General features: G+C 39.3%; 1 long non-coding RNA gene across 3 annotated transcripts; it reads left to right on the plus strand.

Moving 5' to 3' along the window:
- The first annotated feature begins 167 nt into the window (after positions 1–167).
- LOC122465640 lies at positions 168–16300 on the plus strand. Of its 3 annotated transcripts, XR_006290629.1 has the most exons (5): positions 168–1124; positions 1268–1431; positions 14487–14556; positions 14855–14925; positions 15322–16300. It is a non-coding gene; the product is annotated as an uncharacterized LOC122465640 (long non-coding RNA). The 3 variants fall into 3 exon arrangements; XR_006290631.1 differs by lacking the exon at positions 14855–14925; XR_006290630.1 differs by lacking the exons at positions 14487–14556; positions 14855–14925.
- The last annotated feature ends 738 nt before the right edge of the window (positions 16301–17038 follow it).

Here is a 17038-nt window from a genome sequence, read left to right on the forward strand (position 1 = left end):
CAAGTCGAGTTGTTCCCCTGTAAGCGTCGGGTCTTATACGCACCCCCGCGGAAGCCGCTAATGGTACCATCCGGAGACTACTTCGCTCCCGCAGGGTATCGCTGAGCGCTCCAGTTAATGCGGAGTGCCGGGCGAGGCGTTCAGCTGGAGGGGCGAGCAGCCGGAGCGATCCCAGGAGGATTAGCCTGGCCTGCGATATTACTGGGGGGGGCTGTTCACATGAGCACGTGTTACTAGTTGAACTGATATAGTTAGACCAGTATAATCACCTGTGCGCGCGCTCTTCTTGTGGACTAAAGTAGCTTTTTTGTTTAGTTTAAATCCCTTCCGAAACAACATAACTCGAATGGGAAAAAGTCTCTTCCACCAGAGACTGGGTGTCTGCCTGAGGCTTTATTCTGTTGTTGCTATATTTAGGCTTGGCAGAATTTGATTTTTATTTTTTTTATAACTTTGACTGCTAATAATTATGTTTATTTTAAACATTTTTTTAAAATATTTAAATTGTCTGACTTCCTTTCCCTGGGACATTATGGGTGGTCAGACAATAATTACTTAATGACAGTAGATCTTGAGATTCAAAAAGTAAAAGCTTTGTAACTATTAAAACGCAATTTGTCAACATCACATGTCAAAACATACTAAGTAAATAGCCTTACATGAAACTAATAAGTTCTCAAGCAGCAGTTCTCTTACTTTTGCCTACATTTAAATATTTATTTATAGAAATATATTTTTTGTTTTTATGGATACAGTGGAATTCATGTTTACTAGCAAATAGTTTCCAAGCCTAACTATTGATTTCAATTCACACCTTAGCTTACATGGTATGACTTTCCTATGTAGACAAGCCATTAGTGAAAAGCAGCAAGAAAACATTATTTAGGTTAATCAAGGCTAGAGAAGAGTGTGCATCTTTCCAGAGGGATGGAACAAAGCTATTTATTATTACTTATTTGTGTTACAGCGGTACCTCAGGATTCCAGCTGAAATCAGGGCCCCTTTGTCTAGGCGTGGTACAAACATACAGAAAGAAAGAGTCCCTGCTGAAGACAAAGGGTTGGGGGGAAGTTATATGACCTACAAGCAGAGTGAACAATTTGATGATTCACAAATGTCATTAGGTACCAAATTTTTGTTTTTGTTTGTTTTGATGACAAGGCAACTGTAGATGAAATTCAATGTAGATGTGCAAGTAACGTGTATTGGAAAGAACTATTTTAACGATTTATACAGATTGATATATGCTAAAAAAATATTCACACAGGAAAAAGACCTGGGTATTACTATGCACATCACAGGAGGTGAGAAAGACTGGGACTGGCTGGGCAAGGAGCCTAGGACTGAGATCGTAGAAGGAGCGGGAGATATGGGAATATTGAGACACACTGGGGCAAGGACGCTTGTGGGAGACTGAGATTATATGAGGAGGTAGGGGATAGTATGCAATTATGTAATTAATGTAACAATGAGGAAGCAAATGAAGGTTGCATGGATAGCCTTAAATCTGGCATTTTTTACTTTTGAGTACCTGACTTTGCAACCTTAACTTTCTTTTCTCATTTTAAGTGTAATTACACAAATAGATGGTACCTTCTTATACTGAGCACTCTGTCTAATTTTGGTTGCACTTTCTCAGTAAGAATGTGAGAATATATGTACAATTTCTTTAAATCTGTATTAGGAAGACTGGGAGAAATGGAACTAGGGGAAGTTCTAGACAGGAGATCAAGGGAATAGCTTTAGTGTGATAATAGTTGTGGGTTTTTTTCTTTAGGTGATTCTTTGTGAATCTTTATCTTTGTTGTATGACAAAAAATAATAGGAAAGATCCAGAGAAAGGCAATGATTATGATTAGAGATGTGAAAGGCTTCCTTTATAAAGAGAATCTAAAAGACCAGTCTGTTTAGCTGAGAGGAGACAAATAAGTAATAGAATATATAAAATAATGAATGGTGTTGAGAAGGTCAATTGGACACACTTGTCTCTTAATACAAGAACAAAGGGCCATTCGATTAATTTTAAAAGCAACAAATTAAAACTGATAAAAGGTTGGTTGTTTTTTAAAAGTGTCTTTAACCTCTGGATTCACTACAACAAAATATTAATGAACCAAAGAGTTTAGTAGGAGTCAAGAAAGCAGTGGAAACCAATATAAGCATTTAAACTACCTAGGAAAATGTTAATAGGATTATCAACCCTCATGCTTTAGAATAAGGTATTTCTCAATGTGAGTAAGGGTATCACTATCTAGTCATAAGTTTCTAGGCGGTTGTGAATGTAACAAATAGCAAGCAAGGGTTTTCCCAAAATCTTTCTCCCAAATCTGAAGAATTCATTTTAAATTTTGGGTGTAATTCTTCTTATTGAATACTGACCCTCAACAGAAGAATACATCTTGGTGAATTAGGGATCTGTTAATTGGTTTTAATGTCTGCAACAGATTCCAAAAATTTGTTGCTCTGTGTGAACTCAGGATGACATAGAGATCCTCTACTGGAAAAAAAAAAAGCAGTATTTTTCTCCCTATACAATACTTTTAACTGGTGTACACACACACTGTGATAAATGAAGGGGGGGGGGGCTGGGAACTCCCTTTTATGGACACCCAGCCAGCTAGCTATAAAGTCCCTCTTGGTGGTGGTTCTCTGCTTGCTTTACCTGTAAAGGGTTAACAAAGTCCTGCAGGTAAAGGCACCTGACCACAAGAGACAATGGAAGGCTAGAACTTTTTAAAATGGGGGGGAAAAACTTTCCCTGTCTGTTGTTTTTTCTCCCGTAAAGAGGGGAACAGGGAGCAGTTATTCTATGAGAAGCTTTAAGCCAGGTATGATCATAAATCATTGGATCATACCTAGAACTACAGTACTTATTTGGAACTCCCAAATGTGTAAGTAGATCAGAAATCTTTAGAAAGATGCAATTAGGGTTATTTCTATTTATATGTTATGGCTAATGGACTCCTCTGTGCTAACCCCAGATGCTTTTGTTTGCTTGTAACTTTTAAGCTGAACCCCCAAGAAAGCTATTTTAGGTGCTTAAATTTTGGAATTGCTCTTTTAAAATCTAGTAAAAGCCTAAGTTCCAAATGTATTTTCTTTCTTTTTTTTGGTTTTAATAAAATTTACACTTTTTTTTTTTAAGAACAGGATTGGATTTTTGGGGTCCTGAGAGGTTTGTGCATATGTTGTTTAATTAGCTGTTGCCACCAGCTAATTTCCTTTGTTTTCTTTCTCAGCTCTTCCCCTCAGGGGGCGTGAAAGGGCTTGAGGGTACCCCACAGGAAGGAATTCCCAAGTGCATCTTCCTGGGTTCCAAAAGGGGTTTTGCATTTGAGTGGTTTATCAAGCCAAGGTCAGAGAAAAGCTGTAACCTTGGGAGTTTAATACAAGCCTGGAGGGGAAAGTATTAATTTTTAAAATCCTTGCGGACCCCCACCTTCTGTACTCGAAGTGCCAGAGTGGGGAATGAGCCTTGGCATACACACACTCAAACCATTCTTAACTGACTATTAACTGTAAACATAACTGATGGAAAATATTAAATCCCTACCATAACCCTCTAAAGTAGAACAAATGGTTCATTCTGACACCCATTGAATTCAATGGGAAGATTCCCATTGCCTTCAGAGGGTGTTGGATCAGGCTTAAAACATGAGAGATGAGCAAAGCAATCAGTGTAGAGAATTTATGAGCCTTTGTGTTCACTGACATCTTCTGTAATTCTGTCAGAGAGGAAGGCAGGCCCTTGATAAAGGGCCTGGATTTCTTGCTTACATTGATGAACACCGCATATTACTGATGATAATAATAGATAACAGAGGATCTAAGAATAATTCTACTGCCTGCGGAGTCAGTATCCCATCCAGGTAAAAAATACCTACAGTACTCTCAGTTTTGCATACCTTAGTTACTTCCCAGATGGACAACAGCAATGCATTCTACCTGGATATGAAACCGTCAGCCTTCAGAAAACTACTAATTGTATAACCTGCAGGAGTTTACCTCCTCAATAACATGGGCTACAGCAGGCACTGCTGACCTATTCTCATCTCACTACATTGGCTCCCTATAGAATATCAAAATCAAATTCAAGGTCTCAGTTCTTATTTTTAAGGAGCTTAATGATCTGGGCAATATTTAAAGGATTACTTAATGCTCTGGGACAAACACTGCAGTCAACAGCTCTATTCCTCGGGCACAATGAAACTGTACTACAAGGACCAAGACTGTACAATAAATTCTTGTTAAAGCTAAGAACCACGACAAACATCATCACCTTATGTTCCAAGTAGACAGGAAAAGAGAGAAGAAAAGAACTACATGTGACATGCTAGTCACCGAATTTTATTCTCTCTGATACCACAGTGAGGGGTGAAGAGTAAGAATCTGAATAGAATAGCAGGGTCTGATCCCATTTCATGATCAGTCCCTAATTTGGGGAAAGTAATTTTCTTGTATTTGAATTGTCAAAGGCACACTTACTTTTCTCATCTTATCAAAATCAGAAGCATCTGGTAATCAATAATGTGTCTACGTTCAGAGTATTAATAAAGGGAAGGATCAGAAACCATGTCTTGAGTTTTAGTATTTGAAGTTTAGAAAAGTGATACATTCAGCTCCCTGAAAACTAAAAAGAAACCAGATAATTCCTTAAAGACACTCTAATTTCATTTTTTCTCATGGAAAATTTTTTACTTTAGAGTTTGAGGAATACATGTACACCATTGGCCAGGAAAAACACTGCCTTTTACCTTGTAGAGCATCAGAGGAGTCCAAACTTAGCATAGATCTGAACTTTTGTGCATGTCCTAAATCTAAAGTGACAAAGGTTTTGTTTGGCACTTCTGCTGTTTGTGGTTATCTCACTTCCTGTGGTTTTTCCTTTGCTGATGTTATATTGGCTAATAAAGAGGAAAAGAGCATGTAGTATAAGCCTGAAGTAAAATCAATAACTATTTACTACTAGTCTTAAGCCATTATTTCTCACAGAAGAATAGGAAATAATTTCAAATATGCACATTTGTGGCTATGTAACCTTTCACAATCCCTAATAAATTAAAACACAGCAGCATTTGGTTAGACTTAACTATTTTGGTTTTGATTGGGGCATATGATGAGTGGTACTTTCTTGTAGGTGGAGTAAGTACTATTTATGTTTTAATATACATTAATCATTAAGAAACTACCCCCCAGGTATTTCTAAAAAAATTACAGATTCATTGTAATACACCTGTCTAGAAGCTCAGTGATCTTTTTAATACAACTTTATAACAGCAATAATCCTGTGTAAAGTTGTCCTACTGCCATTATAAAAAGGAATATATTAATTTTTAAAAAACCTAGCTAAGCATTTACTGGATATGAGAAGTTCATGCTTATGTCTGTAAACTTTATTTATGACCAGATTCTAGAGCCATTTCAAGATAGAAATGCTTATATTTATATAGTGCTAGAGGTATTAGTGGCACTTTAAACATAAAAGAAGACAAGTTTTCTGCCCAGAGGTGTTTATAATCTATACAAATACAATGAGTAAAGACACCATTAACATGTAGTGGGCGGGGGGATGTTTATAAAGGCAATGGTGAAAGCCCAAGAGTTTTGAATGCTCCACAGTGTGTAGGCTATATTGAGGCCAAAGAAAATGAGAGGAGAAAAGGGAGGTTATCTTCAGCAAAATGTATGATCTTAATTATGTGGAGAAAAACTATTTCTGTTCCTGTTCAGAAAAAAATCCAGCTCAAATCAGTCTAGGATATTATGATGTGTAAGATCATAAGATAGAAGATGGTTATTTTTTTCAGGTACTGTGATAAGAAACAGAAGGTGAGAAATCTGTAGTAGTTAGTGTTGAGGTCAAGGGGAGAGGGTTTCTTCCCCCATGTACCCAAAGTTTGTGGACAGGGACCTATTTTATAGAGCGGGGAAGTTACCTGAGAACTAACAAATTTTGACAATTGTGGTAATGTATGTAGAGAGCTAAGAGAGAGAAGTTGCTTTTCTCCACAGACTAGATATGGACAGACTAAGACTATCCACAGACTAAGGCTGTAGATGACTAGAGGAGACTTTCTACTTGGAAAGGCGCAAAAATGGATTCAAATATATTTGTGTCTAATGCCACTACAGAATATTTATTGTTTGCCTTGTAATGTAATTGAACAAGATTCAAAGAAAATTTTAAAAACTTATTCGCTTGTATCCTATTAGTGAGACATACAGAAAATGATTTAGGCACTTCTTAAGAGCCTTTCTTCTGAGGATTTCAAAGCACTCTGCAAACTAATTAAGGATCACAGCACCTTTAAGAGGCAGCTAAGAATTGTTATCCTTATTTTACAGGTGGGGAAACTGAGAGAGAGATATTAATCAATTTGCCAGTGCTCATGCAGGAAGTCTGCGCCAGAACCGCACATAGTACCCAGAGCTTCTGATTCCCATGTTTGTGTTCTGACTGCTGTGTTCCTATATCTGTCCTCTCACAGCTATAGCACATACGCTTTTTTAAAATAATGTATATGGTCTGTGTAGATGTTGTTTCCTTTTAGTATTTAAATGGGCAGCAGTTAGTGCTAACACAGACTTGGCTGAATTAAGTGGGAATGCAGTAAAATTCACTAATACTTTTTAAAATGAGTGTGGAGAAATTTCAGGTTGCTGATAAAGCTCTAGGGTTGCCTGATGTCTGAGTAAAATAACACTCCAATGAGGCAATCTCATTAGCTAACAAGAACTGTACTTTTCATCCCGTTGACACCCAGAGTCAAGTCTCTTGGCACTCCTCCTGTTCTCTGCCACAGTAACAATCTCTAGTTCCAGGTAGGCAGGTTGCAGATGTATATTCTTCCTTAGGGTCATGTGGTTCTGATAGTCCTTAATAGCACTGTATTTTTGCAGTTCAATACATTATCCTTTAGGTGGCATTAGATCCTTGAACATGTTAGAAAAATAACAACACTCACCACATTGAAGTGTGAGATCAGGGTAAATGAGTACAACAGTAACTTTGCTGGAAGGAATGCAGCCAATACTTGTTGACAGGAAACCATAAGTATTAAATAAAGGCCTAGATCCTTGGTTGCAGGCAAGGAAGAGGCAGCACAATTCAGGAGTGTAGGGTTCAGAGGAGACAATCCTGGTCCAGGTCAGTCCTCAGGCATTGCACCAATTGTTAACTATCCCAAGGGGCAAATAGAGCAGCTGGGGATTGCCAGAGTACAGGGAGGACCCACCTATACCCTGTTTTTTTCCCTGCCATTCTCCCTGTGTCTGCTGCAGGGAGGCATAATATTGAGCTGTTATGCTGGATCTATGCCATCAGAGTTTCCTTGTATGCCAGAGTGATGCTTCAATGGCTGGTTATGCCATGGTAGGTCCAGATCTGTTGTCGGTGTGTAAAGTGGGTGCACAAGGTAGGATCCAAGATTAAGATGGCAAAGAGAAGTGTAACACCCAAAACACTTTTGTTGAAAATACAGTTGTGCATCTGCACATGATCTTGTATGAACCACTTCTAGAAAATTGAGTTTTAAACTATTTTCCCAGTATATGACATTTCTATTTAATTTTGGACTCGTGCATGTTTTCTAAGCATAGAGCTCAAGTGTTCATTTTTTATGTAAATTGCATCATACATTCAGTTGATGGAGCACTTAAGGGATCTTAATGTTGTACACCTTTCTACTCCCTTGAACAAAGAATCTGTTTTAACGATATGCTATTGTGCGTGCCTTAAATGTTGGGGAATAGAACTCCAACTATGATAGTTAGGAATATGCCCTTCTTCAAAGATCTGTAAAACTGAAGCACATTGTTGAAGTGTTATCCCCACTTCACAGATGTGGAAACTGAAGCACCAAGAGATAGATTGGCAGGTTCAATGTCACACAGAAAGTCTGTGTCAGATTTGAATTTAGAGCCTATGTATTTTCCCAATTCCTAGTCCTGTGCTTTAACTGCCAGGCTAATTCTCCATTTAACATGGGTCTTTACGTACTGCTGCAGTTGTTCAGTGCAGTGGAGGAGTCCTCTGCAGTGTTAAGAAATTCTCTCTCCTATTTCTAGGTCCAGATTGGAAAAAAAGGCCTTTACAATATTTTAAAGGTCCGAAATGACCTAACAGCATTGAAACGCACACAAAAAGAATCTATGCAACATTGTCAGCATTCATTTCTTCTTTTATCTTTGTGTCACTTTGGGAAAATTCAGACTCCATGTAATCAGATGCTACTCCATGGGTTTCGTTGGGATTCATGAAGTCAGTGAGGTTGCATCTGCTTACACCAGTCTGAATTTGGCCCTTTATTATGAAAGACTCATTTTAGAACTAAAGTACAAATGAGAAGTGTGTATCTCTGGCTGGCTTTTGGCTCTCTGATATAAAACACTGCAGTTGTGTTGGCTTTCTTTGCAGTTACATCTGAGTTTGGCTCAGTAAGTCTGTTAAAGGAATGTCTTGTTCTAATGCCATGTTTAACTCTCTTTTATTTTGGGGGGGGTTGCGGGGTAATTTATTTACTCTGGAAAATTGAACAAGACTTCAGCATCTGTTTCTCAATGACATTTTGTGTGGATGTAATGTTTTGACCCAGTATTACATCTGGTTTCACTAAGGAACATAGCAGTTAAGTAATTAGCCCAAAGTCACTTAGTCAATGGCTCACCCTGCCTGAAAATGCTCTACTCTTCTGCCTCCTTGTCTTTTTGTCTAGATCACATTGGCTCCCAAATTTAACTAAACCTTTTTTGAGACTTTGACAGAACTTTCATTCCATATAATAAATCACTTCTATTTGGGAAGATGTCTCTTCACAAGTCCTGCATGGAATTTCTACAAAAAATATTTCTATAGTTCTATACAAAATGATAAGAAAAGCCCTAGCATCAAACAGTTTACAGTCTGTTGCTTCAATTCAGTAGTATTATATATGTGCTTAAGCACATGCTTTATTGGATCAGAGCCAGAGTGCTCAGTACCTCACAGAATCGAACCCTATATAAGCTATAACAGCATGTCTGATAGAACAGATAATGGGAGGCTAGGTGAGTAAGAGGGGGTTACAACTACAGGTGGTAGAGAAATTGAGGAAAAATCCTCCCTCCCCTTAAAAAAAAATTCTTGAAGTCTTTTTTGTTCACGGATTTCAAAAGGGAATAACTTTCATTTTTGAAAATTTGCGGGATTTATTTTTTCTTTTTTCCTCTTTTTTTTTTTTCTCCTTATTTCCTTTTATACCATTTCCCTCTACTTCCTTTTTCGTCACTGAAAAAAAAGCAGGGGACGGGTGGAAAAATGGAGAAAGGAGGAAAGTAAAACCAGACACAGATTTTTCTTTTCCAGTTGAGTTAAAAAAAAAAAAATTCACAAAAAATGTTGACTCTGAGAGAGGCCATTTTATGTCCAAAAAAGTCACTTAAAAATTTCTACCAGCTCTAGTTACAAAAAATAAAAATCCCAGACTAAATTCATCCTTGCTATAACTCCACTAAAATCAATCAGAAAGAAATCAGTTAACTGAAGTTATGCAAGGCATAAATTTGGACCCATAGAATTATTTTGAAAAGTTCAATGTGCATCTTTCTGATTTTTAAAATATGATTTTTACTATTTGAAAATCTTTCCTGTGGTTATGAAAACAAAATATTTTTGTCTTTTAGTTACATAGTATATGCTGTAATATTTCTCTCTGATATAATGCTACTTTATCTGCATTAAATTCCCATTCGATCCCTCAAATTAACATTTTTTTAGTACTTACAAAATATCTTGTGTAAACATAAATACTAATACTTTGTTGGTTTTTGAATGTTGTAGACAGTTAAACAGCATATTTGAAATATACAGAAATATGTGTATTGTAGAGAGCAGCTTGAATCAAAACAGTATCCCTTGTGGACACTTGATTCAGGAATAAAAGTGACTTTATTCTAGAATAATTACTGTGCTCACAAAAAGAAAAGGAGTACTTGTGACACCTTAGAGACTAACAAATTTATATGTGAAGTGAGCTGTAGTTCACGAGAGCTTATGCTGAAATAAATTTGTTAGTCTCTAAGGTGCCACAAGTACTCCTTTTCTTTTTGCGAATACAAACTAACACGGCTGCTACTCTGAAACCTGTGCTTACAAAGCAGAGGTAATTATTCCAGAATAAAGTCTCTATTATTCTAGAATAAGTGTCCCCATGAGGGAGTTATTCCAGAATAGTTATGCTGCTCAGTTTCCTCTTTGTAGACAAGGCCAAACTCAGATTTTGAGATGTACAGATTTTAGCAAGCCTGGGTTAGCTGGGATTCCAACAAATCCTTAGTTCATTGTATATTGGTTAACATGTCCATACAGACAGTACATCCTTTAGGTAAATAGGGCTCCGGATATTCAGTTTAAAAAAAAACACACTCATTTTTTATATTATTTTAGCTTGATTTTTAAGTCCCTTTCCTATCTAATTCTCTTTACCACTTTAACACCTTATCCTTATTCTTCTGGCAGCAACCGCACCTAGAATCTGTTTTCGTCTTTGCACTCAGCTCAGGTCACTGGAATTCTTAGCATTTCCAGAGGGGCATCCTCTCCTAGACTGCTGCAGTGACAGCTTTCTGCTGACATGATAGGGACAATTAGCTCATCCCAGTGGCTAGTCTGAGGCAGAAGCGTGGTGACTAAGTGAGACAGCCAGTATCTTCTCACTGCTAGATTAATCACTTAATTGTCTGTCAAATTACTCAACTTCCCTCCACCAGCTCTTGGATTAAGTGTATGTCTATGCTACAGTGGTACAGCTGCGGCGCTGCAGCTATACTGCTACAGCACCACAGTGCAGACGTCTCTTGTATTAAGAGCGGGGTTTTTCCGTCACCATAGTTAATCCACCTCTTGGAGAGGCAGTAGCTAGGTCAACGGAAGAATCCTTCTGTCAACCTGGCCATATCTACACTGAAGGTTAGGCCAACCTAACTATAGTGCTCAGGGTACAGGATTCTTCACTGTCCTGAGCAATATATCTACAGTGATATAATTTGTAAGGAGGCTGCCAGACAACTCTCCAACACCACATTCTACAGGCCACTAATCCTCCGATCCCACTGAGGAGTACCACAAGAAACTACACCATCTACTCAAGAAACTCCCTGCTACAGCACGGGAACAAATCAACACGAACACACCCCTAGAGCCCCGACCAAGTGTTTTCTGTCTGCTACCCAAGATCCATAAACCTGGAAATCTTGGACGCCCTATCATCTCAGGCATCGGCACTCTTATAGCAGGATTATCTGGCTATTTGGACTCTCTCCTCAGAACCTACGCTACCAGCACTCCTAGCTATCTTCGAGACACCACTGACTTCCTGAGAAAACTACAATGCATTGGTGATCTTCCTGAAAACACCATCCTGGCCACCATGGATGTAGAAGCTCTTTACACTGGTATTGCACAGGAGGATGGACTACAAGCTGTCAGGAGCACTATCCCTGATGTGGCCACGGCACACCTGGTGGCTGAGCTTTGTGACTTTGTCCTTACCCACAACCATTTCAGATTTGGGGATAATTTATACCTTCAAGTCAGTGGCACTGCTATGGGTACCCACATGGCCCCACCATATGCCAACATTTTTATAGGCTGACTTAAAACAAGGCTTCCTCAGCTCTTGTCCTCTAGCGCCCCTCCTTTACTTGCACTACATTGACAACATCTTCATCATATGGACCCACGGGAAGGAGGCCCTTGAAGAATTCTACCTGGATTTCAACAATTTCCACCCCACCATCAACCTCAGTCTCACAAGAGATCCATTTCCTGGACACTACAGTGCAAATAAGTGATGGTCACATAAACACCACCCTATAATGGAAACCTACTGACTGCCATCCTTACCTACATGCCTTCAGCTTCCATCCAGGACACATCACACGATCCATTGTCTACAGCCAAGCGCTAAGATACAACCGCATTTGCTCTAATCCCTCAGACAGAGACAAACACCTACAAGATCTCTATCAAGCATTCTTAAAACTACAATACTCACCTGGGGAAGTGAGGAAACAGATTGACAGAGCGAGACGGGTACCCAGAAGTCACCTACTACAGGACAGGCCCAACAAGGAAAATAACAGAACGCCACTGACCATCACATACAGCCCCCCCAGCTAAAACCTCTCCAGCGCATCATCAGCAATCTACAACCTATCCTGGAAAATGATCTCCTACTCTCTATGCAGCCCACAATGTGTTACCTGGGTTGTAGGTTAAGAACCCCAATGCCCCGGCCCCGCCCACAGACCCCTTCACAGAGTGGGGCCAGGAGCAGACCCCAGGCGCAGGGCTGCTCGGCAGCCCTGACCCCAGACCGCACCATGGGGCAAGGCAGCCCTGAAGCCCTGAACTCGGACCCTGGGGCATGAAGCAAGGCAGCCCCAACCCCAGACCCTGCCAGGCAGGGCAACTGGGGCCATGGACCCCGCTGTGCCAAGTGGTGGGGCAGCCCGCACTCCTGACCCCATAGGCCCAACGGCCTTTAGCACACAGCTGAGCCGCAGCTGTGTGCTAATTGGGCCGTGGGATGAGAACCACTGAATTAGAAAAAATAAATGAGAGAGCTATAACAAGGTTACAGCTAGCAAATGTATATACACAAATGAGTCACAGTCTATGGTTTTAAAAGGTAACAGAGTTGTAATAATCTGTCAGCTCGGAATGTCTTTTAGGGCTAACTCAGGTTGACCCTGGGGATCTCTGTTTCTGTTTCATGGTTCTGGCCTGTTGGTGTCCTTTATAGCAAACAGAAGAAAAATTTTCTTATCAACTATCTTTATTTCTTTCTTCCAGAATTCAAGCTGATGGGACAAGCACTTTTGCACATAGCTTCTTCATAGGTGTTCAGGGGCAAAGTCTTGGTATTGTGGTGTTCCACAATGGCTATTGAGTTTTTGGTAGTCCTTCCTGATGGGCAAGAGGTTATACCTTTCTTGGGGCTTGTCTCCACTTACTGGGGGATCGATCCACTCGGGGGTCTATGTAGTGGGTCTACCACCGATTGCTCTCCTGTTGACTCCAGTCATCGGAATGAGAAGCATAAGGTAAGTTGACGGGAGAGTTTCTCCCATCGACCCAGCACGGTGTAGACACTGCAATAAGTCTACCTAAAGTACGTCGACGCCAGCTACGTTATTCACGTAGCTGGTGTTGCATAACTTAGGTTGACAAGTCCCGTAGTATAGACCCGCCCAAAGGGATTTAGCATTTTGTATAGGTAATGTTTTTTTCTTGTTTGGTGAGTTACATAGTTAATTTTACAGCTATATAGCAAACACTTAAGTATTCCCTTATAGCGTGGGATACAGATATTGTAAGTAGGATTAATACATGTAGCAACTTTCAAGGATTTCATAAAGTCTAAACATAGTTATAAGTTCAAAACCCACCATAACCATACTACCACTCAGGTGAAGACTGACTGGACTGGGTTCCAGCAATGAATTTGTCAGTGTTTGGCTGAGGTCTAAAGCCTTGGCAAGAGCTGACATCTGGTCTGCCAGCGTCACGCTGACATCATAAATTGCACTTCCAGTAATCCAGTAACACACAAATAATTTGTTTTTGTGTCTGTAGCTTTTGCCCCAGATTCAAGTAAATTGTTGCAATTCAGGTCAGATTCAGTGTCTGTTGAAGTAATTGAAAAGACTCCAGTTGACTTCCGTGGGTTTTGGATCAGGTCCTTAAGAGATAAACCCAGCAGAATAATGTGTTTTTATCATTCTTAACCTGCTGCAGTAATGAGAAATGGCAAACCAGGTGAAAAATGATGTTTATAAATATTCCAACAAATAATCTTTGTTATACAATTATTCATTAAAAAGGTATTATTTGAGAGTTAAGAACTTGGTTAAATGTCACTGTTAAAGATTTAAAACGACACTTGTTTTATTATTTCTTATTGTTTTTAATATTTTCAGTGAAAACAAAGTGCGGTGTTTACATCCGATTAACATAAATAAAGCTCTTTGAAGAGGGAAAGAGCTACATAAATGTTAAGTATTAGTTTTATCTGCAAAAGGCCCATATTTTCATGGCAACAGTTCCAGTTAAAGGAAGAGTGGTGCAGCTAATAACCTTCATGGCATATGTCACTTAGCATTATAAATGCAGATAGACAATAGGAAAAGAGAAAATCGAAGGAAAACGTTAAAAAAAAAGGGGGGGAGGGGATAAGAGGTAGAGTGTTTATTCATTCTTCCATGGAATCCATAGAGTATATCCTCCTCCTTGTATATAGAAGTAAGAAGAGACTTTTTCTTCTAATAGTACAAAACATTGCATAAGATATTAAACATCTCTTGGAGGAACTGGAGTTGAAGTGTTAAAACAACACATGCGGTGGAGCCCCTGGGGTTCAACAAACCATGTAAGACAAACAAGTTTTAGTTTTCTGCTGTGGGTGCAGGTGGCTAATTAATGCTGATCACTGCCTTTTGTCTCGGAGGAATGGAAGAAACATTTTAAGTCTCTGGCAAAAAGAAGGTGGGAAAATTGGAAAGGAAGTTAAGAGACAGGTAAGCTCTATGGAAGCAATGCGCACATCCAAATCGATTTCTAATCCAACTATTTTTAATATACAGATGCAACTAAAAATCTTTGTGCTGGGGCTTAAATCAATATTTGGTTTCCCAGTAATTTTACTGTTAATATTATTATTGAACTAACAAAATAGATATAACTAGTCAGAATGATGGGTGTGTGTGTGTGTGTACAGCTCACTAAGGGTATGTCTTCATTACCCGCTGGATCAGCGGGCAGCGATTGATCCAGTGGGGATTGATTTATCGCGTCTAGTCTACTCCTGTATTCCAGCACCGCGAGAGGCGCAGGCAGAGTGGACGGGGGAGCAGCAGCAGTCGACTCACCGTGGTGAAGACACCACAGTAAGTCGATCTAAGTATGTCGACTTCAGCTACATTATTCACATAGCTGAAGTTGCGTAACTTAGATCAATTTCCCCCCTTTCTCCCCAATGTAGACCAGGGCTAAATGAATGAGGGAGGAAGGATGGTCCAATGGCTAAAGTGACCACGAGACCATGGGTTCCAGGCTAGAATCTTGAACAAGTCACTTAGTCTTTCTGTGCCTCCAGTTCCTATCTATAAAATGGAGATAATAATACTTCTCTACCTTACAAGGGTGTCACAAGAATTAATGCATTAAAGATTAGGAGGTCCTCAGCTGCTACAATAAAGGAAGCCTTATAAGTGCCTTAGTACACATTATTAAACGCTAAACAGACAAAAGGGGATTGATTGAATACACTTTTTTTTATTTAGATAATAGGCCCAATCCTGAAGACCGTTGAATTCAGTGGCATTACTCACATGAGTGAAGATTTACATGATTGGTTACAAACATAGGATTCAATGTATTTCAACCCAGATATCAAGATGACCAACAATTTATTTTGTAAAATATTTTTGTGAGTAGTTTCCCTGTTGTCAGCTCTTGTGATTTTTATCATGAGCCTCAAAATTTTTGATGTTTTTCTTAAAGCCAAGATCCTGGTGTCAGGTGATTACAAGAGAATCTCAGCTTTCATTTAAAAAATAAAAGTAAGATTCTGGCTCTCATGGCTGTGGAGAAAAGCTTGAAAATGTGAACCCTGAGGGCTAAAAGACAAGGGAAAAGAATGCCAAATATTTTTTCAATCATTATTTTTACACGAATGTTATGATTATTTTGGGACCTGATTCATGATTTTTGGACATATGGGGTTAGCAGTAATCTAGTTACTTTTTGTCACGGAAATAAAAATAAGCATACATCTGCTTAGATTCTTCTTACCATGAAGACCTATGAAAGACCCAACAGATGACATGATTAACTTTCTTTATATCTCCTTCATCAATCTCCTCTCCAATATTTCCTCTCTTCCCACCCCCACCCCCCAGCCCTTTGGTTTTTCATGGTTTCAGTCCCAAATGAGGCATATTACAGGTGTATCTAAGTTTTGCCTTGAATATTTTTTATACCACAATGATGCATATGTTACTTTTTGGATTCTGTCTAGCTAAGTGTTTGTATCATTTGGGGCTCTCTGGGATGCAAACCCATGTAGATGGAAATAAGCAAAGTAAATGGATGCTTTAATCCACTGCAAATCAGAAGTGTCAATTTTACACAGATCTGTTATCATAGATGAGAGATTTTAAGGCCAGAAGGAGTCATTGGATCATCTAGTTTGATTTCCTATATATCAGTGGTTCTCAAAGCCAGTCCGCTGCTTGTTCAGGAAAAGCCCCTGGCGGGCCGGACCGGTGTGTTTACCTGCCGCGTCTGCAGGTTCGGCCGATCATGGCTCCCACTGGCCATGGTTCGCTGCTCCAGGGCAATGGGGGCTGCAAGAAGCAGCGCAGGCCAAAGGACATGCTGGCCACCCTTCCCACAGCCGGCTTTGAGAACCACTGCTATATATCACAAACCATTAAATTTCCCCCAGTTACTCCTATACTGAGTTCAATGGTTTGATCTCTTCCAGCGAGGTATCTAGTCTTCTTATTTATTTGTATTACTATAGAACATGTAAAAACCTTGATTTGAAGACAGCAGGAGATGGTGAATCCATCACTTCCTTTAGTACTTGGATCACCCACTGGTTAACCACCCTTGCAAGCTGCTATTTTATTTACAATATTTTCCAAAAGTTTTCAGTTTTAAATTCTCTCTGCCCTGTAGATATAACTAGGTTCCCAACCTAATTTTAAATGGTAGCCCACCTTAGCGGTTAAAGTGTGGATCAGTCCAGTATACCTAGGTGCTTTAAAAGGCCCAAATTCCTGAAGCTGAAAACTTAAACTATATTGATATGACACTCTTAAATTGAAATAAGTGTGCCAAACAACAGAGTTGTACCTATTTAAAACAGTTTCTAAACAAATTTAGAAAAATGGGTACAACTTTCTCATACATAATGCCTTTCCTCTCTAGTATCTGTCACAGTAACCATTGGAGTGAGTGGATAGTAATCTTTGCCATAACCTGTTGTAATCC

This window comes from Chelonia mydas, chromosome 4 (genome assembly GCF_015237465.2).
Source record: "Chelonia mydas isolate rCheMyd1 chromosome 4, rCheMyd1.pri.v2, whole genome shotgun sequence".
Taxonomy (NCBI): Eukaryota; Metazoa; Chordata; order Testudines; family Cheloniidae; genus Chelonia; species Chelonia mydas.